We start from the raw sequence: 27,393 nt of genomic DNA on the forward strand, positions 1-27,393 counted from the left end.
GTTCCAAGCGACTGTGCCCCACAGCATTTAGCATTTTCTGGAAAATGCCTATTTGTAAATAATTGGGCTTTGTGGGTCATGCAGTCATTATTTTAACTACTTATCTCTAATGCTACAATGTGTAAGCACCCAAAGAGAGTAGGCAAATGAAGGAAGGATGAGAATTGCTGAAATTCCAGTAACACTTTAATAGAAACACAAGCACTACCAGCACATTTTGCTAATGGGCCACTTTGCCAACCTCTGATTTAGTATATTCTAGGTTTTCCTTAAGAGAAGAAGAAATAAGCATGTATACTGGCCTTAGAGCAACAACAAGTCATTAGTTCCACTTAGTAGAAACTTACCAACTATGAGGGAACCAATTGCTATTAATTACCATCTTCACCCTGCTTTATCCCTGTTAGCTTTATAACCATAACAATGGTTTAAATATTTTGATCTTCAAAGGGCTTATCAGTAAAATGATTTCTTATTTTTATGGTTATTGGAAGATTAAATCAGATAGCCCATAAGACACTGTGCACATCATAAATACTCATGTAAGCTAGCTTTTAATATTAATAATTTCTTTTCATTATTTGAATCTCATTTGAATAATGGCTCATTGATTCTGTTTTCTTCGTTCCTTTAGCTCTACAATGATAATGCACTCAATTCTCATTATAAATAGGTACCCATGTGTCACTTACCCATTGGTTATTAAACACTATTGCACGAGAAGAACTTTCATATGAAAGTCACATATCCCAACTGTATTTATATGGATATGAGAATATCCAAGATTGTGAGCATATGCTATCCTATATATTTAAAAGATATTTCTCCCTTAGAAAAGACTCTTTTGAAGTGTGAAAATAATAAATGCTAACACAACTTGTAAGGCAATAGATGCATTATGGAATAAAGAAAAAACTGAATCCAAACTCTCCCCATATTTTAAAAAACTTTTTTTTAATGTGAATTGTTTGACAGTCTTACTTTGATATGTAGTTTTGCAACATTCTGAGCACTTTTTTTTCCAACATTAGAATCTTTTTACAGTTACCTCAAAGGCCTCTAATTTTAGTGGCACAAATTTATAGAACAACTGGTCCTTTTCAGTAAAAATTAAGGAATTTTCAGTTCAAATTCACCCTTGCTGTCCTGGAATGCTTACAAGTTCTAAGTTTAACATATATTCATATGTTCAACAATTAGCTCTCCATATACAAATACAATCCTGTGGGAGATTGTTGAACTAAAATCAACCTTACTGTCTATCGTTTATATACTATATTTCCTTTCTTGTTTAACATAATTTTCTTCAGTCATAAATTGTGTTTTAGACAACATCATCTTCTACACAACAAAATTCTGAAGTCAGAACAGTTAAAGAAATGAAGGAGAAACAGTTGACTGATAACAGAAAATAGTGACTCTCCTGAGCTTTAAAATAGCTATCTATGTAAGATCTATCTATCTATCTATCTATCTATCTATCTATCTATCTATCTATCTATCTATCTATCTATCTATCTGTCTGTCTGTCTGTCTGTCTATCTATCTATGTAAGATCTATCTATCTATCTATCTATCTATCTATCTATCTATCTATCTATCTATCTATGTAAGATCTATCATCTATCTATCTATGTAAGATCTATCTATTATCTATCTATCTATGTAAGATCTATCTTCCTATGTAAGATCTATCTATCTATCTATCTATGTAAGATCTATCTATCTATGTATCTAAGATCTATCTATCTATCATCTATCTATCTATCTATGTAAGATCTGTCTATCATCTATCTATCTATCTATCTATCTATCTATGTAAGATCTATCTATCTACCTGTCTGTCTGTCTGTCTGTCTAGTATTTGCAAAATTTATTTGTTGATGTATCCTTAATTGCTTTCTTGTTAATCTCAGTCAAGAACAGACTAAAAAACAGCCATTTAAACACACTTTTTCCAGGTTTGGATGAGTTTGTGGTCACTGGCCTTCTGAGAATCCAATCCTGTGATACAGATTACTGAACATTCTACTGGCTGAGTTCTCACTCATATCTAAGCATTTCTATCTTGTAAGAGTCTTGAGAGAATTTTTTTTCTCGTTAGAAACAAAAATTAACATTAATGAACAATATTTGTTTTACACAGACAAATAATACAGGGATATTTCACATAATAGTTTATATATGTAGCTATACATATACCAAATAAGATAGAGTTTAATAATCCATACACACATTTAAAATACATATTTAAATATATTGAATATATATATATATATACTCTATACATCCAGGAATATTTAAAATATATGTGTGCTTTTATGTGCATAATTTATGTGTTTTTATATATTTGTTTTAGGTTAGATTTCTGAGAAAAGAGAAACTATGAGATACCCCATCTCTCGGGCAGAGGGGGGTTAAATAATACCAGCCTTGGGCCAAATAAGGCTGGAGAAATAGTTGAGTACATGACATAATACATGTATTATTCTTATCCATTTCCCATATAGCCTGTTATCCTGTATTGATAATTTTGTATGGCCTACAAATAATGTTATGATATCCAAATGACCCTAGGAAGATAGTGCATTTCTATGGGGAATAAAGTATGGAGAATTAACCAGGGGAAAGTTGCTACAAAAGTCTAGATAGTTGTGGGAGGATAATGGAGCAATGAAGTCCCCTCAGAGCTAGCATGCCCTGAGGCAAGAGAGCTAAGCTTTTCTATACCTATTCCAATGCTAACCTGTCAACCAGTTATTCAATTTGTGTTGCTTCTTCTAGGAATTACAACTTCGTTGAGGACCAACTCTGTTGGGCTCCGGGCAATTTGTACAAAGTCAATTTGCTGTTAGCCATTAGTTGCTAATACCCTCAGGAGCTAGAGGAATGAATCCTGAGAGACCTGCCTGAGAACTTCATATCCACTCCCATCCTCTGGCTACATGAGATAATTCTCTCTGAGCAAAGGGAATCCAGGATTCTGGTTATTTGGGGGGGGGGACATCTTAAAAAAGTAACTGCACTGGGATATTATTATTATTATTATTTCCTCATATCTCTCATCAGTTCATCTTGCAATATAACTTCCCAAAGGTCCCAGACCTTTGTTAGAGAGAAACTTCAGATTTGGGTTATCATGTTCTTCTCAAAACATAACTGATGCTCTGATTTCTTTAATACCAACACTGGATGTGAGTATATGAAATCGCCAACTCAGTAGAAGACCTGGGGATTTAACACATTCTTTTTCTTGGTGTTATTTTTATTTTCCCCACTTTTCTAGTTTTTAATTATCTTTTAAATATGCCATTTAATAGAGCAGTTTGTGGATACAATGCCTCTTGATCAATGTCACCCTTTCAACCTTCTGTACTTCCCTGCTATGTTACTGCAGTCCTATCTCCAGCATAGCTGGTGAGATGGTTACTCCTGCCAGGACGGTGACTCTTCTTATCTGTTATTTCCTCATTCAGGGCCCTAAAGTCACTGAATAAATGCCATTGGCTTAAAGACTAATAGGAGTCTCATTATGTCACTTAATAAAAGCTTTTTACCCTTCTGGGAACAGGGACCTCAAAACAGGCAGAGCCCAGAATTGCAGGAAGAAAAGAATAGATTCCCTGAGTGAGTCACTGGGTAGGATAGTACTGAGGGCCACTGCTTAGTTCTTAGATCTATGAATTCTACCGAAGAAAAGCATCTTATAAGAACGCTAGCTGATTTAGGATTTTACTCTTACTAGAGTCTCTATAAGACATCACTGGTCCTTTAAAAAGACATCCTGTCATTCTATTAAGCTGACATTTTAGATGTATTATGTGCTATGAAAATACTTTTCCTGCAGAATCCTATATGACTAGGTCACAATAAACCCTAAGTTTAATGGTCCTCAAACCATTTTAGGAAACTATTAACTAGTGCATTATAATGTAAGTAGATTCAGGATCTTGGTAGAATAATCTTGGAGAATCAAATTGTGAAACTTGTCCACATTGAGTTGTTTGTCCTAATTTAAAATACACACACACACACACACACACACACACACATACATACACACATATTTGAGTTAAGAGACATAGATTCATTTCAGTTATCTGTTTATTAAAGAAATTGTGAAAAATAAGCACTGTCATCCAGTGACAGTGATCTTGAAGACTGCTATCCTTACTTTTATCAGTGATTCCAATTTTGTAACAATTTCCTGTCCATCAACATTGGCTTGCAGAAAATAGTCACCACTAAGCTTCTTTTTTTTTTTTTTACTTTTCTTTTTCTTTCTTTCTTTTTTAATTTTAATTTTTATTTTTTGTGAACATACTGTACAGAGGGGTTACAATTACATGGGCAAGATAATGAGTACATTTCTTATCAAGCATTGCAGCCTCCTCCTTTGTTTACCCTTCACATCCCTTCCCAGCCTCCCCCCGCCCTCCCACCCAATCTCCCCCCCTCCTCCCCGCACCAAAGTTGTAAAGTTCATTTTCGACATGACAACTTGTACTTCTCATAGTTGCAATGGGTCCACCTGTATCCTTAAACGACTTGTTTTTCCCCATCTTCTCCACAAATTATACCGACATCAAATATAGTGAAAGCAGGGGTTATACTGTGGGGGAGGGACATACAAAGCAACAAAGAATCTTATAAATACGTTAGAAACAAATGCATGAAAGAAAAAAAAACATTTAAATACATATCTAAGGGTTCATTTTCCTAACATCACATTATCTGACCTTTTCCGCTTGACTCATACATATACTAGATATTGCAAATAAGGGAAACCATGGGACCTATGTTTCTTTGGGCTTGGCTTACTTCCCCATTTGTTAGGAAATGGAAAGGGTTGGAAAAAATTATATTAAGTGAAGTAAACCACTAAGCTTCTTATTGATGCGTGTGTCTCAGTTATTTGCCTTTTCTTATTGCTTTAGTCTGTTGTTCTCTAGTCCTTGAGTTAGTTGGTGAAATGTCTGCTCCTGATCTAATACATTCATTTTAACAATCGCATTATCTTCGGTTCTTCTCATCTCATGCAATAGCGTTTATGGCATTTACCCTGGATCATTCATCCCAGAATTTTGTATTAAAATGTCTCCATATTAATAAACTTTTATCTTGTTTTCTATTCCAACTCATCTTTTTTTCTATCCTCAAACTCATTCACTTATATTCTCTGTCATGCTTAATCTAGCCATCCTAGGATCCTTCCCAGTACCCATCCTCCTAACTTCTGCCAGTAAATGTTGGTGAGGCTTTAGTCTAGTTGAAACATTCTTTTCCTTTCTATACATCCTTTCCTCCTTCTTTCCTTCCTTTTCTCTATCTTTCCTTCTTTCCCTTCCTCTTCTTCTCCCACTCTCTATTATACCCCTCTTTCCCTCTCCCTCTCTTTGTAGGCAAACACTCCACCACAACTTAGACATTTTTTCTCTTTCTCTGCCCCCTGAGTTGCTGGGACTTCAGAAGTATTCCACCATTCCTAGACCCCCCCCCCCCAGCCCCTCCATCACGCTTTCACTTTGGCATTAATTTAAATTCAGTAAAATGTTCTATCATTTGAACCATGCCTTAGCCCTCATTTTCTATTCTTGAAGACCAACCATTTCCATTGCAATATAGTGTTGTTTATTGTCTCTACAGGTAGAGAAATATATCCTGTCATGGTACATGTTGCCTCAAAGGGGAGAAGTTTCTGCATCAATTCAAGAAAAAAATGGAGGTAATACTCTCTAATCAACAGGAACAGGGTATTTCTAAAGGGTATTTCTAAAGGCTTGTGGAAATCTGAGGTTTGTGAGTTCTTTTCTCTGAAACAGTCCATCCCTCTAATTTGTATTCAGACACTATCTGAACAGAGAATGTAACTTCCAGAAGCTGCTATACTTTCTTCTTCTATTTGTTTTTATTTTGAGTTTATTTTTGCTATATTTAAATAGTTGCTTTCCTACATTCTTAATTCTTTTGCTATTTAATGGTATTTTCTCATTTTCCTAGGGTGGTTAGTTGCATGCATGCTTCCTTGAATTTTGTGTCCCCTACATGAATGAGACCCTGAAGGGATTGACTACATTGCTTTAACACTTATTATTCTCTCCTGCACTCCCAAAAGCCTGAGATACTGGACTCACATTCCTTCTCTTCCATCACTATTTCTTCTTGTTCATCCTCGGTGAAGATTGCAATAATTCACTGTGATAGCACTGGAAGGTTGTCAGTGCTTCAACTACTGCCATCAAGAAGGAAAGCCAGATGATCAGTTGGCTAATTAATGACACACCTCTAATAGCCCATTGTAGAGATAGATTCCTCAGAAAATTTGCAAGGCATTTTTAGAAATCTGACTTTTTAAATGTAGATATGTGTGTAGGACATTTTTTATTGAGAAAATACTGTGCAGAGGGGTTTCAATTACATGGGCAAGATAATGAGTACATTTCTTATCAAGCATTGTAGCCTCCTCCTTTGTTTCCACTTTCCATCCCTTCCAATCCTCCCCCCACTCCCCTGCCAAATGCCCCCCCCCACCAAAGTTGTAAAGTTCATTTTCCACATAATGACTAGTGCAACTCATTGTTGCAATGGATCCACCTGTATCTAGGACATTTATTAAGTATTGCCTTAAGTGGTCTCAGTAGCAGATCTCTTGCCTTCTGACGAGCAAAAAGCTCTGGGTACAATTCTCAATGCCAGAACAAAAGGCTGGATTGGACAGTGGAAGGGATTAAGTTGTGATTCATCATTATAAATACTCTAGATAATCTTAAAAGGTATCTTGAGTTGAGAAACTTCAGTTTTACTGCAGTTTTCCTACAAAGGAAACAGTTGTCACTTTGGTTAGTACTTTTGGTGAAGATGCTTGATCTTTGGTAGTGGGCTTTGGCTGAGGAAAGTCCATATTATCCAAGGATAAATTTATAATTTATACTTCAAGGAACATACTATTGGTCTCTGTACTTATTCAACTACCAATATTTGTCATATATGGCTTTCATAATATTATACAAAGTACATTATTTTCTTTGTTGATATATTTTATCTGTACAATTTCTTCTTGAATTTGGTAGGCATGATCTGTGAAATTCAGACTTCTATAAAATATAGATATAGGAAATCCCTGATCAGGAAAGATACTCTTTAAAGAGCATGTGGTTCTTATTATTGAATAGGACCAAGTGTTGCATATTGATAAAATTATTTAATCCTCTAAATGTATTATTGATACATGATCATTTAATTGAAGTAACTTTAAATGACATGATTTACTATACTGTATATCCCTATGTGAATAGGACCCATACCTTAATTATGTTTGAACTCCTAAAAACATAATTTACACAAAGATTCAAAATACTAATGAATTATCATAAAAAGAGTAATATGTTGTCAAGGTAGTCAATCTCAGGGTTCAAGAAGGCCACCAGTACACATCATAATAATGATTTAGTAGAATTCATTTCTACCATTAGTTCACCAGCTACCCATTTTTATTACCATTAGTTCACCAGCTACCCAGCTTATTTTTGTGACAGATTATAGTCATCTGAAGAATAATTTAAAAAGATGATATGTGTTACCTTTCTGAACTCTAGAAACACATCTCTCAAAAGAATTTATAGCATGAAAAATTAAGCTAGGCTTTTGAGGGAATTCTAAGGGAAATACTCAAAGACAATCCGGTTGTTTCCCATCGTTGCTCTTTGTGTATTTATAAAAATTATCTACTGACCCAGTTTAATTGGCAAGCATTTTTTATTTCTACCAAGCCACAACGTATGCAAATCATTGAATAAGGCTGATGGTACTAGTATTTATTGAATAAATATTTGGAGCCTGGATTTCTGCTACAAACTTCACATATGCCAACTAAAATCATCTTTACAGAAATCCTGCCTCTTTTGACCTCCTGAGTTTCAGAGATTAAATAAATTTCCAGTTTCTAAATAATGGAATGTTATAAACACACTGACTAAATGTTATAAACACATTTGGCTAAATCTAAGAAATCTGGACAAGATTCCATGCACAACCTTACATATCTCTATTGTGTGGGGTAGGCATTATATAAGCTCTTCAGTTTACAAATATGCTGCAATTTATGGCTCAAAAAAAGAAAAGAAAAACAAGTGAGATGAAACAACAAAATATGATTACATAAAGCCCTATAGAGATGTATATCAAAGATGGAGATATAATTCTGTCTTGAAAGAATAGTAAAGGCTTTCTAAACAGATATGTACATGACACATTCTGAATCAGGAATAGAATAGTTTGAGTAAGAGCATGAAGTGGCATGTATAAAGTTTTGAGATATCAGCAAACCCCAAATATCATATATCTAACAAATGGTAGGGAAAAAATTTGGAGTCTGGTTGAACAGTAACATTGTAGGATGTTTGGGAGTTAGAAATGGGCCAAGTTATTAGTTACTCCATGAATGGTAAAGGAAATGGATTCTAATATGTTAACACTTTTAAACTCCAGTATCCTTTGATTTTAGAAAGATCCTAAGGCTTCTTGCTGGATAACAAAATTGAAACAGTTAAAGACAGAGGCTTAGAGCTTACTATGAGGACTACTGTAGGAATCGAACTGAACAGTGGTAAGAGGTCTGCCCTGAAGTGATGGTATGATGGTGCATAAGAGAAGGCCTGAATGAACTGAGTCTAACTTACTGAAAGGGGAAAGTTAATGGAAGATACCTCTGAATCTGGCAGGAGGATAAACAGTGCATTCATGGTTACATGTGATTTAAAAATGACAGATGAGCCTGGTCATTGAGTGGGGTGGGACAGAATTTGTGGAACATGCTGAATGTCAGGCCCCCATAGCTCTTGCTATATCAAAGCTCATGGCCTTGATCCAGAATGAGAAGTCTGGGGCACCGACATGTATTTGGGGAATCATCAGTATGCCTTCAAGGAGTGTGCAGAAAGAAAACAAAAATTAAAGGACCAAAGGGAGATCCCAGAACAGCAGCAAATGTATCCAGAAAGAAGGAAAATCTTATTTTAAATAAAGCTGAGAGAAGGCAATGGGAAAAAAAGTAGAGTTAAAACAAATCAGTGATAAAATAAATTTTTAAAGAACATTTTCTGTCATGGAGATGATACCAAAGGGAATGAAAGATGAAAGGAGGTCAAGGTAAGAACAGATCAGGGAAGTTGCTTCCAATTTAGTAAGTAATAAGTTACTGGCAACCTTTGTCAGATGTGCCAGAGATCTTACAGGACTGATAGTCACTTTCCTGAGCTTTGCTGCATGCAATTAAGGTAAAACTATGATGACAATAGTAACAAGGCTTTCAGAGAATTGGGCTTTGATAAGAGAGATGTGGGTAATCCAAAGATAAGTTGTGATTCTGAGCCCTGTTTCATTTTGTCCTTGTTTTAGTTTTTCCTAAGCTGAGACATTATGTTTAGAGTGTCTGTATAACATCATATCCCAATGCATTTTAGACCTAATTTCTACATATCAGAGAGAAAATGTACTGTTGGTGTCTCTGAGCTTGGCTTAACTCACTTAACATGGTTTGTTCTAGCTCCATCCATTTCCCTGTAAATGACATTATTTTATTCTCTATTATAGCTTTGTAAAATTCCATTGTGCATAGGTAACCTTAACTCATGGCCCAGCATGCACCACACAATGGATCTAGGTGCTTATGATTAATCAGTTATTAACTGCAGCTAAAGTATGGGGTGTAGTTACAAGTTAAGAAATCAATTAATCTAAAAATAATCACAGCAGAAACATGTTTTCCACAGGGGTTTATTCCACCATTTGATCCAATTTTTCTGTCTTTAATCTTTGAATTAAAACAAATGAATCTGAAAACCCAGATGGCAAAGACATGATAAATACTGTATTGGATGATACCTTTCCTTCGGGAAAGTTCCAGAATTCTTAAAAATTCAATACAGAAAATATGCCTTAGTGTTTTCTTAAGGAAAATAGCTGTCTCTATACACTTGAAGCCACAGAAGTAATAATAGATTATAAGCATATAATTTTGACAATTAATGGACAATAATTTATACTATCATTATAAATAAATATGATAAATAAGTATGATAAATGCACCTAATATTTGATAATACTGATGTATATTCATATCTGTCAATTGCAACAACCTGAATAAAATTAAGTTGCCCTGAATTCGTATAAAAGTGAAATCTATTAAATTATTATAAATATACCAAAATGATGAATAAAGCATTTTATTATTAACAAAATCATAGGTAATTGAAGCTTTGTACCATTTTCTGGAGCTATTAGTTCAAAAACACTGTTTACTTCATAAATTAATGAGAAATTTTACACACGTGTTGGTAAGGATTTTTTAATCTTTTCCTACATAATCATTTAAGCACAATAACTAATTCCTTTCCGATAACTTAAAGAAAATAGAATTAATACTTACAGTCTAACTTAAAAAGAGTAAGGCTAAATAAAACATTTATACTTAGTGTTGGGTGAAATTTTGAATTTTACTATCTACTCTCACAAATTAGAATCTGCTAAATTTCTGCATGGTTTTAGAAATATATGTAGCTACATGTATAAGAGTTCTAAAGCAATACCATCCTGCATGTAATTCTGATAAGTTTTTAAACTTTAATGGGGAAAAATATTACTAGGATATTGCCTTAATTATAAAAACATTTTCTATCAAACTCTTGAAAGGTGGATTAAGTGACATTAACTTTTAAATATATACATATATATAGATGTATATGTTTATATAAAGAGAAGAAGTATTATATGGTGACAGATATATATATGTACCATACATATCACTATGTATTTTTATGAATTAAAGCTTTATAATGTTTTGTTTATGGCTATTGCATTTTTAAAAATTTTTTATTGTGAAAATACCGTATAGAGGGGTTAAAATTACATGGACAAGGTAATGAGTACATTTCTTATCAAGCATTGTTGCCTCCTCCTTCCCATCCCTTCCTATCTCCTCTCCCATCCCCCCCCCTCCACCCCGGCCAATGTTGTAAAGTTCGTTTTTCAACATAATGACTTGTACATCTCATTGTTGCAATGGGTCCACCTGTATCCCTATTTAAACAATTTGTTTTTGTCCTTCCCCGCCACAAATTATACCAACATCAAATACAATGAAAGCAGGGGTTATACTGTGTGGGAGGGATATACAAAGCAACAAAGAAATCATCTTACAAATATGTTAGAAACAATCACAAGAAAGAAAAAACAAACAATTGAATACTTATCTTGGAGTTCATTTCACCTAACATCAACTTATCTGACCTATTCTGTTTGTCTCAGACATGTACTAGTTATTGCAAATAAGGGAAACATGGGACCTATGTTTCTTTGGGCCAGGCTTACTTCACTTATTGTCTTCTTTTTTTTTTTTTTTAATTTTATTTTATTTGAGAACATACTGTACAGAGGGGTTACAATTACATTGGCAGGATAATGCATACATTTCTTACCAAGCATTGCAGCCTCCTCCTTTGTTTACCCTTCACCTCCCTTCCCAGCCTCCCCCCTCCCCCCCACCCAATCATACCCCCCTCCCCCCCCACTCCGACATTGTAAAGCTTGCTTTGACATGACATTTTGTAATTCTCCTTGTTACAACAGGTCCACCTGAATCCTTAAACGACTTGTTTGTCCCCCTCTCCTCCACATGTTATACTGACATCAAATAAAGTGAAAGCGGGGGGTTACACTGTGGGGGAGGGACATACAAAGCAACAAAGAAATAATCTTATAAATGCGTTAGAAACACATGCATGAAAGAAACGAAAACATTAAAATACATATTTAAGGGTTCGTTTTCCTAACATCACATTATCTGATCTTTTCCGCTTGACTCATACCTATACTAGATATTGCAAATAAGGGAAACCATGGGATCTATGTTTCTTTGGGCCTGGCTTACTTCACTTAATATAATTTTTTCCAAGCCTTTCCATTTCCTAACAAATGGGGAAATGTCATTCTTTCTGATGGAGGCATAGAATTCCATTGTGTATATATACCACATTTTCTTGATCCATTCATCTACTGAGGGGCTTCTGGGTTCTTAATACATTCCTTTCCACACTCTTCCTTAATGTCCTACCTCCAGAACTAATCCATTTGACACTCTGGGTATTCTGTGTTTAGTTTTAAGTAGAGTATGTAAAAATTTACAAATTTATCTGCATTTGTGTGTATGGACTAAGTCTTTCTTGTTATTTTATAATTTTATTGTTATTATTAAGATGTTTTACAAAGGGGTTCCTGGTTGGCAATGAGAAAGGAGTTTATTGTGACATTTCCATGCATCCAATGAAATTTACCCTCTCCATCTCCTTCCCTCATCCCTCTCCCCATCCTTAAAACAATTCTTCATTGTTCTATTTTCATACATGCATAGAAATACTTTTTTATCCTCATTCACACTAGTTTCTGTCTCCCAATTAACCTGTTTTGTATTTCTATGGCTCATTTATTTCAGCATATATTAAATGTAAAAAGGGGGTTCACCATGGTCATTTACACATGCATAGAATGTAATCTGATTAATTTCATCTATTATTCTCTCTCTTTTTCTGTTCTCCCTAACCCACTTTCAGCAAATTTAATTTTAATAGCTTCCAGCAAATTTCCTTATACTATTTGCATATATAGACACTATATTTTGGTATTAGTTCTTTTTGTATGTTTCTTTTGAATTAAGGAAGGGGAATGAAAATTGGTGAGACAAAGGACAAAAAGGAAACCAATACAACAATGATACTCACAAGACAACATGTTGGCAATGATCTGTACAACTTGGGGGTGGGGTGGGAGGGGAAGTAGGAGAAAAATGAGGGAGGGGATAACAAGGTTGATCATATTTTCCCTCCTTCACTTACTCCATTGTCCCTGCTTCTTTCCACTAGTATCCATCCCTAGTAGGACTTGAATTTACAGTCTTGCTATGCATTATTTATTGCATTCAATGATTCAAAAAGATTTCAGAGTGTTGCTTTTTACATAAGCATGCACAATGTTTTAGTCAGATTGACACACTAAATCTCACTTCCTCCCTTCTCACTATGCTTTTTTAGCAGCTTTCAGTATATTAATGTCTAACATATTAGAATTTGTTTTCCTCTTATTCATTTTCCCTAAAACTGTGGAACTGCATTACATCCTCCAAATCTCTTGTCCACTTCCCTTTCCTCACAATTTTCTTACCTTCATCATTTTTATTTGTTTTGAGTTATTTCTAGCATTTCATACCCTAAGCCACAAACGTTGCTCTCATTTCTAATATATTTATTGAATTATTTGATTATGATACTATGATTTTTTTTAGTCCCCAAAGTCTACTACTTAGACTTTCAATGCATGTCCATGGAAAGATATATGCCTAGCATGTAAAACTGCTTACATATTCAACTTCAGCCTTTTATTTTGTTATTAAAACTTTAATTTGCGCTTTGTTTCATGGGTGTAGATTTGCTGGACCTATAGTATCTGATTACACAACTCTGGTAATAAGTTTGTCACATTTGGGGCTCTAGTCTTGTTCATCTATCCTTATTGTAGACACTGTTAAAGATGTGGGGAGACCAATAATTCCTCTTTATGAGGCAGTGGAAGACTTTCCAAGGAGTCTCAAGGCTCTGATATTGTGCCTTTAAGTTTCAGGGGCCCAAGACACTAGCCCAGCCTATTCTCTGCAATGTGTTCTCCCATCTGCCAGCAGGAGGACTAAACACTTACAACTGATCTTTGTTCCCACAACTCTAATCCCCAACTATGTATTGTGAAAAATGAAACAGCCTTTCTAGTATGGTAAATATCAACATCAACACACCACAGTTCTCTCATCCCCGATGGATATCAATAATATATTAGTTTAGCTGTAAATTCCAAATTCATCCCAGCTTATCTATTTTATAAGGTAGACTTGACATTGTTGTGGCAAACTTTCTACCATCTTCAATAAGGAAGCATTATATATTCACCATTAAGGAGAACTATATACACATAATATATATATATATATATATATATACATACATACATTTTTGCACTATTAAGCACAAATAAGTGAAGCAACAGAAAAAGATTTTACCTGTTAAGCAATTCTTTGCCAGAATTTAGGTCTATCTTATCTATATCACATTTCTTATAACATGGCTCTGATTGTTCTTAAATGCTATTGAACATAGAAACATAGAGTAGTAGAGAAGTAAAGTTTTACTAAACTCGAGAGAACTCTTCCATCAGAATTATGCTTGCAAACTAAAAGTAATATTTACTTGATTGACTAATCTTACATTATATATTTTTCTTATGAAAGGTATCTGAACAGTTAAAATGTTTTCCAACCTAAAGGACTTGGCTTATTTTATGTAACTTATACATCGATTTCACTGATATTTGCTTCTATTAATGTTTATTCAGTTAGTTTTTCTCATGATAGATTTCTGTCTTGAGTATTTTATTCGTGCCAGTACATATATGTAAGTCCCTGTGAAATAAAGACTGATATACATACATAGTTTACCTATAAGCCCAAAACAGACAATTCAGAAAGCTATGGAGCATCAGCTACTACAGCATTTCTGAACTGTGTGCTTTGATAATCCTGAGCTGTAATTTACCTTCTCTGAATGTAATGCTTTTAGAAATTATATGTAAGGCAAAACCTCCTATTACTTGTCATGTTAATACATTCTAGGATTTAGTTATTTATCTCCTTATAAAACATGTTTCTTCTTTTAAAAGCTCTGAGAGTAAGATAATACTAAACTATCATTCTTGAGAGTTGATGCAGATAGGTAATAGGTAAAACTGATCATCCCATAAAGAAATAATTATGAGAAAAATAAGTATTATCTTACTGACCACAGATAATCCTGAAATCTGTGAAAGTGAAATAATTTTTTAAAGTGTATATATATATATATATATATATATATAAAATGTTCAAAAATCTGATGCCAACAAATAAAGAAAATAACAAAAAATAAAATTTCTGTTATAGAAAAGGTTTATTTATTATATCAGGAGTATGTATGTCTAATTCAATTTTATGATTATAAGATAGTATCTCTACTTAAAAATAGGGCTTTGTGTTGGATGAATGTTTTATATGTATTAAATCATTATACTAACAAAATGTTATTCTTAATATAAAATTAATGTTTTTGGAAAATAATTATAGCATTATACAATTCTTTTCCTTTTACCATTATTTAGTTACTTGAATGATTGCCTGAAAATATGCATTTATATTCAAAGAAATCTGTAATTATCATCAAGTGAATTATGTGGAAATTAAACAGGAACTTTGTGCATCACCATATATATTGCAAAAATTAACAAAAAGTAAATAGGAACATAAAGTGCTTGCTTCTAGATAAACATACATGTTAACATACATACATATATTCATAAATACATACATATATATATACACATACGTACATACATATAAACACAACATCCACACAGTATCAATGATTTAGTTCCACTCATCAAGCTTACATGATGAGAACAAATGATAACAGACAGAATGTGTAACTTTTTGGTCCAAAATATTTGTAAGTTGGCAAGTCCTAAAAAATGAAAATGAAATACATAGGTATTTCTTTAAATATATTTTTCTTTAATAGCTGCCAACATGATTAAGGAAACATGGAACATACATGAAAGTATTTTTAAATCCTAAATGCATTTCAATAGGCTAATAATACTGCATGTAAGTTAACAACTTAAGTGTTCATTGACTTGTCTAAAATATACTTGGAACTGAAAAATTAAATCCCCCAAGAAAAAATCCTCGAAGAAACAACTGCCCAATAACTAAGTGGACTGAAGACTTAAAAGGAAACTTCTCTGAAGAGGAAATAAGAATGGCCAATAGACACATGACGAGATGCTCAACCTCTCTAGACATAAAAGAAATGCAAATCAAAACAACATTTAAATTCTACCTCACCCAAGTTAGAATGGCCATAATCAAGAACTCTAATAACAACAGATGCTGGAGAGGATGTGCCCAGAAGGGAACCCTACTGAATTGTTGGTGGGAGTGTAAACTTGTTCAACCACTTTGGAAAGTAGTACGGAGGTTCCTCAAAAGACTCCACATAGAGCTCCCCTATGACCCAGCAATCCCATTTTTGGGCATTTACCTGAATGATCACAAACAAGACCATATTAAAGCTACCAGCACAACTATGTTTATTGCAGCATTATTTACCACAGCTAAGATATGGAACCAACCCAGATGCCCCTGAGTAGATGAATGAATCAAGAAAATGTGATATATATATGTGTGTGTGTGTGTGTGTGTGTGTGTGTGTGTGTGTGTGTGTGTGTGTGTGTGTGTGTGTGTGTGTGTGTGTGTGTATACATACATATATACAGATATATGTATATATATATACATATATATATATAAATGGAATTCTATGCCTCCATCAGAAAAAATGACATTGCTCCATTTGTTACAAAATAGAAAGACTTGGAAAAATTATATTAAGTGAAGTAATCCAGGCCCAAAGAAACCTAGGTCCCATGCTTTCCCTTATTTGTAATAACTAGTATATGTCTGGGACAAGCAGAAAAGGTCAGATAAGATGAAATTAGTCGAAATGAACCCCAAGATAGGGATACAAGTGGCTTTTTCTTTCTTGCTATTGTTTCTAACATGTTTATAAGGTACCATGTGATTTTTTTTATTGCTTTGTATGTCCCTCCCCCATGGTATAACCCGTTTTCACTGTGTTTTGATGTTGGCATAATTTGGGGAGGGGAAGGGAAAAAACAAATTGTTTAAATAGGGATATAGTTTGACCCACTACAACAATGAGAAGTACAAGACATTATGTCTAAAAATGAAATTTACAATTTAGGCAAGGGGACTGGGAATGTGGCTCATTGGTAGAGTGCTTGCCTTGCATGCATGAAGCCCTGGGTTTGATTCCTCAGCACCACATAAGCAAAAAGAAAAAAGCCGGAAGTGGCGCTGTGGCTCAAGTGGTAGAGTGCTAGCCTTGAGCTGAAGAGCTGAGGGACAGCGCCCAGGCCCAGAGTTCAGGCCCCACAACTGGACGCCCCCCAAAAAACAAAAAACAATTTAGGCAAGGGGGACAGTGTACCTAAGGAGGTGGGAGGGAAGGGATGGTAGGGGAAAACAAAGAAATAGGCAACAATGCTTGATAAGAAAAATACTCATTACCTTGCTCATGTAACTGTAACCCCTCTGTACAGTATTTTCACAATAAAAAAACTTATTTAAAAAGTAACAATAAAAAAAATAAAAAAGTAACAATAAAAATTAGTTAAATATGTACTACATGTGATTAGATATTTCATAATTAGTAGATATAAAAAATGAAAATATTAAAATTACACTATTAATTTTTTATATTAATAAACTAATATACCAATAGGATTTTCTGTAAAAAATGATGGATATTTATGACTTTATCTGTTCTTTAGTATTCATTCTATTCCTCTCTTTACCATTCATTCATCTTCAATTTAATCAATCTTAGGCACACTTTAGGTACTGAACATTTAATATGAAAGAAGAAAAGAACAAAATGAAGAAAGATAAGGAGGCCAGTGTTTACTTTTCTGAAGCTCACATTCAATTGAAATTAATACAAGCATTCATAATAAATTGGTTAAATATTTGTTAGCAATAACATATAATTATGAAAAATGCTAGGGGAAAGAATTGATCAAATGTCATATCAATGTGCCTACCTATGGTATCAAGATAGTTTCACATTGGTTGCTAGAGGCTAATGGCTATAATACTAACTACTCAGAAGACTGAGAACTAAGGATCAAAACTTGAAGACAGTCCTGGCGTGAAAATTCATCAAACTCTTATCTCCAATTAATCAGAGAACAAGCCAGAAGTGCTGCTATAGCTCAAGTGGTAGAGCTGTAGCCATTGATCACAGGAGCTTAGGGATAGCACCTAGGCCCAGAGTTCAAGGCCTAGGACTAGCAAGAAAAAAAAAAAAGGAAGTTTCCCTATGAATACAAGATAGATTTTAGCATTAGGGACTTGTGGGGAGAATTGTAGACTAGAGCAAGTGTGTACAGAGTCCTTGGGCTGAACAGAAAGTTGGTGGGTTCCAGAACTTGTGACAAATGTGGTATATCTGAAGCAAAGGCAGGGAATTGGAGAAGACCTAGGGCTGATGCTTTGAAGCTCTACAAAGCTCTGCAGAGCGAAGTGCCAGTGGCTCAAGCCTGTAATTCTAGTAATCCTAGCTACTCAGGAGGCTGAGATCTGTGGATTGCGTTTAAAGCCAGCCTGGACAGGAAAGGCCTGGAGACTCTTATCTCCAATAAACCACTCAGAAAAGCGGAAGGGGCGCTGTGGCTCAAGTGGTAGAGCTTTTGCCTTCAGCTGAAGATCTCAGTGACAGCACCTAGGCCCAGATTTCAAGCCCCATGACCAACAAAAACACAACACAACAAAACAAAAAAGCTCAGCAGAAGCAAGGGTTCACAGCAATAGACAAGGGGAAGCCAAGGAAGGGTTCCAACACGGTCTGGAATGAGCAGATTTGACTTTTGATGACAGTTGCTTCAGCTGCTAAGCTGAGTTTAAATGGCAAAGGGCCAACAATGCATAAGAGAAGACCAGCCAAATGAGTTATAGCTGTCAGGAAGCTAGGGCGGTACCAAGAAAATCAAGTGATTTTATTTTTCATGGCAATACAATAATGCAAGACACTGAAAATAAAATTAAAGTGAAAAATAAATTGGAAGTTTTACAAAATTAATGATATCAAGTGCATGATATATGGAAGATACTTTGAGGCTCTTTCTTTAACATTGGCTAGCAGAGGTATTGATTGGATTTAGCTATAAGATGACCTAATGTACACATGACCTATTGGGATGGATATGCAAAATCATGCCAGCCCAGAAGTCTGAAATAAAGATACTGCAATGGATTAAGGTGCCAAAGAGGGCCTCTGAAACCGAACTTTCTATTTTATTTCTTAAAAGTGCTATTTGTGCCTGGTGCTGACTCCTGTAAACTTAGCTACTCAGGAGGCTGAGGTACAAGGATCACAGTTCAAAGCTAGCCTGGGCAAGAAAGCCACGAGATTCTAATCTCTAACTAACCACCAAAAAACTACATGTGGAGCTGTGACTCAAAGAGGTAAGGTGCTAATGTTGAGCCAAAAAGCTCAGAGACAGGGCTAAGCCCCAAACTGACAAAAAAAAAAAAGGAGGAGTATTTTGTAAAGATATGATTAAATCAATAAATGTATGGCTTATGTAATGTACAGAAATAACATCGTATGTGTATGTTGTATGGTTTGTGTGTGTGTGCGTGTGTGTGTGTGTAAATGCGTGCACGCACACACAGGGGCTCATTACTAGTGTCTGGGCCTCAAGCTTGCTAGGCAGTTGCCCTACCACCATACCACATCTCTGTTTTTCTCCATGGCAGGGCTCACAGTGTAATCCTCTTACTTACAGCCTGCTAAATAACTGAAATTTCAGATAGGAGCCTCAATAACTTACTTATTGTTAAGATGTGGGGATTGTAAACTACACCCAGTCTGGCCTTGTACTCTAATACTCCTCCTGATCTCTTCTTTGTATGTAGCTGGGCTTATAGGACTGAGCAACTATGATCCATTGGGAACTAACATTTGAATACTCTTTTCCTCTTTGGTGTATTTGCCATTTCCATTCAAAAGTCTGAACATGCTGGGTACTGGAGGTTCCCACCTGTAATCCCAGCTACTCACGAGGCTAAGATCTGAGAATCACAGTTCAAAGCCAGCTTGGGCATGAAAGTCTAAGAGACTCTTATCATGAATTACCTATCAAAAAAGCTAGGTGCATTTATTCCTCACACCACGTAAACTTTGAATGGTAGTTGTTAACGAAGGAAGTTGGGGCCACAGAAGGTCCTTCCTTTGGCGACAAAGCTGAATTCCTTGGGGCACTAAAGTAACTGTCTGAGTGATATTGCTCAATGCTAAATGTGAACAGCCAAGACACTTGTGAGGAAATGCAGCGCAAGATGGCAGCAGAATTACAATCCTGGCTTTACCTCTGTGGAAAGATTGGGCTGTGCTAGATCACAGCCCCACCAAAATCACTCTCCAAACTTCTCCCTGCAGTCTGAAAGCAACTCTGTAAGATTAATTTACATACTTACCTAGTTACCCAGAGTTATATAGGTAGGTAGGCAGGTTGTTGAAATCAGCCACATTTGATGTCTGCTGCTTTGATGGTTTATTGAATTAACACTCTTCCATCTGAGGAAGCTATAAAGCAACCTTACTCCTTCTCCCACTGGCCCTTAAACACTAGGTGACAAGCTATTTCCTATCCTGCGATTTGATGCAATTTTAGGCACATTTCCCAGTTTTTCCAAATCCCTGTGGTCAGAGACAGAAATAGCTCCATTTCTGTAATTAAAATGTCTACTTCTATAATTAAAGAGAAAGACCTGTGAACTGGGTAGGTTTTCTCTGTTCCCTCTAGATGCTGGTGGGCAAGGGAGGGGGGCAGGTAATAGCATTCCATGCCCCTTACCTTACTAGTTCTTTGACTCCTCCCTCTAGTCTCCCAAGTCACAGAGCATAGTCAGGTGAGACTGCAGGAAAGATGACTCAAAGAGGCAAGGAGGCATGGACAAAGTCATCTAAAAAAAATCTGAGGGTAGAACTCTGAAGGTCTTCCTCATTTTCTTTCCTCCCTAGGGCCCAATCTCAATTGCATATATGAACTGAATGGAGGAAAGGTGTCCAATGCTGGTAAAGAGAGTCTAACAACTTACTTTTCCAGAATGTTTGACAATTTCTAGGTGGATATCAGCTTCTAGGGCTAGGCCAAACTAGAAAACACAATCGGTACATGCCAACATCCAGGTACTTTGCAATTATGAGCCATGATGTACAGGTTTTTGGCTCTTCTAAAAAGCTTTGTCTTGAGCTAATTTTTTTCTTGATGGATAGACAAAAATTAAAATGCTCATTTTTGTGTTGCTTTGATTTGCATAACTAAGCAGAATCTTGGTAGTGAAATAGCCAGTCATTCCATTTTTCTAGGCAAATATATAATTTCTCTTCCAAAGTCTTATTTCTTCAACATTTATAAAAAGTGCTGATTACTATTTTAAACTTTATTTATTCTTAGAAACTGACAAATTTAGTAATAGCTAATAAGTAGGCAGTACTTATTTTATCAGTACCAAAACGCATTTCTAGACCATTCAATTTATTATTTTTGTACTTTTCTTTAAAAAATGTAAGTTCTATTTCCTTTTACAAAGCCAGCATCTCATAAATAATGTATGTATCAGAAACCAGACCTCCAAATAAGATACAATCATGACAAACTTATTCATCACAAGTTTTAGACTGTAAAACTCAAAGGAATGACACGTGAAAACGATGTGTAATGACTGCAAACCAAAACTTGAAACAGTACTACAAAAAAGATCTAAAAATATCTGTTGAGGTAAAGTGATGTTTCCCCTACAACTCCAGTTAGTAGCGATGGGTACTGGAAAAAAAAAAGAAATAGTTTTGTACCTCCCACTGATTACCAAATGTTCCTCATTTTAATTAATAATTTAAAAACAAACCAACAGGGGTCCCACACAGGCTGGCAAGACAATCTGTGTCACCTAGAATGTATCAGGCAATTCAGCCAAGCATCTAGCACACAAGATTTGGCAATGGGTCATCATTCCCTAAGGTCTGGGGTTAGCTTTCAGAATCTGGAGAAAATGAGCAATCCTCAAATCTGTAGCCTGCCCTGGTCATCACTATCGTTCCTCATGTGAGAATCCATCTACTTCTATCTACTTCTCTGTGGATTACCTTTCCACAAATAGATGTGCCTCTCTTTTTAAATTTTTTTAGATTAAAAAATTCTCTGCTTCATCTATCCAACCCTACTTAGTGCCTAGCTTGTTGTTTGTTTTTCTATTATCATTTCCAAATGAAATAACTGTTTTTAAAACTAACTAGAAGATACCAGTTTCTCACTAAAGTTGAGTAAGAAGTGGTTTAATCTACTGGAGGACTCAGTAATCATCATGTTCTTTGCTGTGTTCTTTGTTAATATAATCTGAGGCAAGTTAGTGAGTCACTCTATTTACTCCCAATTTCTCCTTACAAAAGCTCTGCTGTGGGAAAGATCTCTGACCCAGTTGACCTTGAAAAGCAGTCAGCACTTTCTGCCTGGGTATAGAAGGAAAAAAGCAAAGGGCAACCAGAAAAAATGTCAGTAACATTGAGCATTCTTCTCACAAACTAACAGTTGGAGAGGCCAAAACGAGCAACAGCAAAACATCAACAACAACAGAAAAGCTTTTAAGCTTCATGCAGGGATCTCAGTCAGTCTTTGAGGGATATCACAATTGAGGGGTGAGCCACCATCTGGCAGTGTAGGCAAGCATCTCAGGGATTTTTGGAAATACTTGGGAACATCCAGTTCTGGAACGGTGTATGTGAATATGGAAGATGATGATATACATGAAGTTATTTGTTTGTATTGAGAATCGGGGACCACCTAGGAATTATCATAGATGAGGTTTGGCATAATGGGTAAAGACTATGTTTGTGTAATGTTCCAGGTATATAGCTGGGGCATCAATTTTCTTGCATGTTTAAGAGTACACTTCCATCCCATTTAGCTTCAGGTGTATTGTTTCCTAGTAAATGTCTATAATAATTCTCTATTGTTAACTGACCATTGTCAACATATCGGACATGTATGTTATTTGTTATGGTCTGTGCAACTGAAATCGGCCTGGCTGCTATGGGATTATGTGTATCTCTCCAATTTGAGTTTGTTTGGTTTTTCCACTTAGGGCATTTTATATAATTATTCAAGGTTTAATAACATCCTCTTATATTTAAATAATAGATAGATAGGGCAATACATAAAATGGGAATTTCAGCAGAAATGTCATAGAAGTGTCATCAGTGACGGAATGGCCTCATGTATTCAAGGCATGGCTTCCTTCCATTCCCTCCCTTCCTGTTATATGCAGTATGATTGTGCATTGACTCAGTACTAAAATTCCTGAAGGGAGGAGCGCAGGGATCAGTGCTCTGTAATAGAAAATGTTAAAACCCAAATCATTGATTGCTATCAGATTCATTTTTTTCCTGCAGACCTGAAAGATGTATATCAAGATGTCCCCTGTCCAGTTATTCATGAATGAGTCAAAAGAGCTAAGATGTCTCTGTAGTTGCATACAAATAAACTTCTAATGAGGAAAAAATAATAAGGTCAGCTCTTTTCAGAAATTTACAAAACAGTAACCTATCTAAAATGTAATGTTTGTACTTCTAACACAGTGGGAAGACATCGAAGGCAAAAAGGCCTTATGTTAACAAGTTATCAGTATTTGCTTTATTCAAGAAAAAGATTGTTGATTTATTTATTTTTAGAGACCATCCAAGTAAGGTAATATATCTGTATGCATTTATTTGTTGGTTTGCTGCCAATTGGGACTTGGACTCATGGCTTTACAGACTTTCTCAGTATCTTTTCTCATGGTTCACACTCAATGACTGGAGCAATATTTCTACTCCAATATTTTGCTGGTTAATTGGAGATGGAATCTCTCACACTTTTCTGAATATGGTGACTTGAAATTATGATCCTTTGATCTGAGCCACATGAATACAGTCAGGTGGCAACTGTGCTCTGCCCCACTATTACTTTGGATGGACAATTCGTACATAATTCTGCATACAAAGTGACATGAAATGTTATAGCTTGTGTGTGGATCTCTGTGCTGGTTGTGAAGGAGTTCTACTAAATTAGAGACAACTATCATCATAAACTTTAACATCATGCCACAATTAAAGCTCCACTTAGTTTTCAATAACTTTTCCACTCCATGTAAGTTTTTCATCATTTCCTCAGCATAATTTACATAAAATTAAAAAAAAACTCTTGCAAAAAAATAAAAATCAGAAAATATGGTATATATACACAATGGAATTCTATGCCTCCATCAGAAAGAATGACATTGCCCCATTTGTTAGGAAATGGAAAAACTTGGAAAAAATTATATTAAGTGAAGTAAGCCAGCCCCAAAGAAACATAGGTCTCATGGTTTCCCTTATTTGCAATATCTCGTATATGTATGAGTCAAGTGGAAAAGGTCAGATAAGTTGATCTTAGGGGAATGAACCCTTAGATATGTATTTTAATGTTTTTTTCTTTCATGCATGTGTTTCTAATGCATTTATAAGATTATCTCTTTGTTGCTTTGTATGTCCCTCCCCCACAGTATAATTCCTGCTTTCACTATATTTGATGTCAGTATAACTTGTGGAGGAGATGGGGAAAAACCAGTTGTTTAAGGATACAGGTGGAACTGTTGCAACAATGAGAAGTACACGTTGTCATGTTGAAAACAAGCTTTACAAAGTTGGTGGGGGGGGGAGGGGGCAGAGGGGGACGATTGGGGGTGGGGGTGGGGGTGGGAAGCTGGGAAGGGATATGAAGGGTAAACAAAGGAGGAGGCTGCAATGCTTGATAAGAAATGTACTCATTATCCTGCCCATGTAATTGTAAAATCTCTGTACAGTATGTTCACAAAAAAAAATAAAATATAAAATAAAATAAAATAAAAATAAAAATAAAAAAATAAAAACCAGAATAGCCAGGAGAAGAATCAGTGAGAAACTGACAGTTTTCAAGCTGACAGTTTTCATGATAAACCAACCCTATAGTAATGAATGTGGACTTCAAGCTTTCATAAATGTACGATAATAAATTTCTCTTTTTTTGGAGGGGAAGGTCAGCCATGGGGCCTGGTGCTGTCCCTGATGTCTTCGGGTCAAGGTGAGGGCTCTACCACTTGAGCCACAGTTCCACTTCCAGTTTTCTGGTGGTTAATTGGAGACAAGAGTCTCACAGACTTTCCTGCCGGGCTAGCTTTGAACCTGGAAACTCAGATCTCAGCCTCCTGAGCAGCTAGGATTACAGGCATGAGCCCCTGGCGCCTGGCAAGATAATAAATTTCTATTATTCAATTTACCCTGGCTTTGTATTCTTACTGTAGTTGGGGCGCAATAAGATATTACAAAGCTGTACTCTAATGTAAAATGAAGAGAATGTTCCCAATTGTAGTTGATGCTTCCAACTAATGGGAATTGACACCAACATTGTAAGAATTAACTATGTTAAGAAATAAGAATTCACTGTGCTGAAATAATCATCCTCAATACAGTCTTCTTTAACTGCTGAACTGAATAATTCTCTGTGCCCAGAACATTGAACCTCTTAAATATATACCAAATTTTATCTCTCTTTACAATTTATGACAATTTTGGTCCACGTTATATCTAATACATATGACTCACCCTTAGTTTCACATAAAACTACATTAATTCTTTACAATATATATTTTAAAGAACGTTCTATCAAGGTGAAGTGGCTCAAACTTAAATTATAGCTAATTAGGAGGCATAGATTAGGGATTTTGTTTGAGAACAGCCTTGACACAAGTGTTTGGGAGACTCCATCTCAATCACTGGCTTGGCTCAGTTTCAAGAGCTTTCTGTATTCTAATGCTGAAAGTGACTTGGATAGTTTTCTATTACTGAAGAATAGCATTCATGTTTTAATGAAGTTTATAAGATGGCCCATGACTTGTTTAGTTTACCTTTTTGCTTCCCTACCCCCCCCCCCCCACATACCCTCTTTCCTAATACCATCACTCATAGTCACGGCCTCAACTCTCATTGGGTTACTTGCCCATCAATAGTGCCCTACCACTTGGGCCATGCATGTTTCCAGCACAGATTTTTGATGGTTAATTGGAGATGGAGTCATGTGGAATTTTCTGTCTTCAAATTGTAAGCCTTTGAATTTGGTCTCATAGCTAAGATTGTAAATATTAGCTATGGATGTCTCACACTTACTACTCACTTTTCAGGTGTGCTGAAATTGTGCTGAAACAATTCTAGGTATAATAGTACAGCATTCATTACAGCAAGAATAGCAGTACACTATTGACTACTTCCTTAGGAATAGGAGCTAAAAACAAGAAATATGCATGTATAAGCATGGGCAATCTCCAAAAGAATTTTCAGATAGACAATACTATTCTTAGAATTTACATAAGTCCTTGCAATAAAATCACTTTCATAATTCAGTTCAACACTAGAATTCAAATTCAGGTCTTCCTGACATCAAAATGTATGAAGCTATTTATATTTATTCTCTTAACTCTGTGTCTTATGGATTTCTTCTGCCTGGAATGTACTTTTCTCTTTTTTTGTATCACTAACTCTTTATTAGTTGCTATGGTCTCAACTTAGAGGACAATTTTATGAGTAAGCCTTTCATGACAATTTCTTCTTTAAGTGAATAATGGTTAGATCTTCTTCCTACATGATATTGGGGAAAAGACTATATACATATTAAACATTCATTTTATAGACATTCTGTACAATAAACCATATATTTTGTATGCATTTATGTAGTATGTATGTGTGTGACTATAGAATAGACATAAGATTTAGAATTGCTTAGTATGGGAAAATACCCAGTTTTTGTATATTTTGTTGATTTAACTTCTTCTGCTTCAATATTCCTGAATTAAAATGTATTAGTGGTCAATATTTCCTTGAAAGCTACTCAAGAAGTCTTTATTCATGCATAATTGCTTTGCAGATAATAATAGTGGAAACAATCAACCAGCTGCAAATTGTACTACTATTGGGAAGGATATTTTAGGACATTTTTGTCTGTGTAGTTAATTAGAAATCAACACACAAAATGACAAATCTTTGGAATTGCTATTGGTATAAGAATCTTATGATACTAAATAGCCACCTGGTGCACAGCCTTGTTTCTCTTTCTATTTCTCTATCTGTCTGTCTGCCTCTCTCTCTCCAGTGTTATTAATATATAGCAATTTTTCTTAGAGATGACTACCTTAATTAATATCAGTATGTAAAATATATACCATTCTACTATATATAACAAATACCATTATATTACAGTACCACCCTCCCCCTGGGGAAAGATATTATCAATTAGACAATACCTTAGGTAAAAAGTATCTTTCAGAAAATTAGAGTATGATAGTCTGTTTAATGACCAAAACTCACAATACTATATAAATACTATATAAAGTTATATATATAGTATATATGTATAATACCATTAGAAATGTAGTACATAGAAGACTAAGGTTGAGACTCAAAAATGCTAAAACACACCAGGCACCAATGGTTCACACCTGTAATCCTAGCTATTTAAGAAGCTGACATCTGAGGACTTGGAAGATAAATAAACATACTAAAAGAGTTTTCCATTAAAATACAAAAAATAGATTTTTTGAATGTAAAATCTATTAAAACTCTTAAGAATTAAATCAAA

General features: G+C 35.2%; 1 protein-coding gene across 5 annotated transcripts in view; it reads right to left on the reverse strand.

Annotated features, from left to right (window-relative positions):
- The window catches only part of Mdga2 (MAM domain containing glycosylphosphatidylinositol anchor 2), a 715,677-nt gene that overhangs the window by 246,372 nt on the left and 441,912 nt on the right, over positions 1 to 27,393 (reverse strand). The gene's annotated exons all lie outside the window — the stretch shown is intronic.

The sequence above is a fragment of the Dipodomys merriami genome, unplaced genomic scaffold (genome assembly GCF_024711535.1).
Source record: "Dipodomys merriami isolate MVZ:Mamm:240054 unplaced genomic scaffold, mDipMer1.0.p SCAF_1, whole genome shotgun sequence".
Classification (NCBI taxonomy): domain Eukaryota; kingdom Metazoa; phylum Chordata; class Mammalia; order Rodentia; family Heteromyidae; genus Dipodomys; species Dipodomys merriami.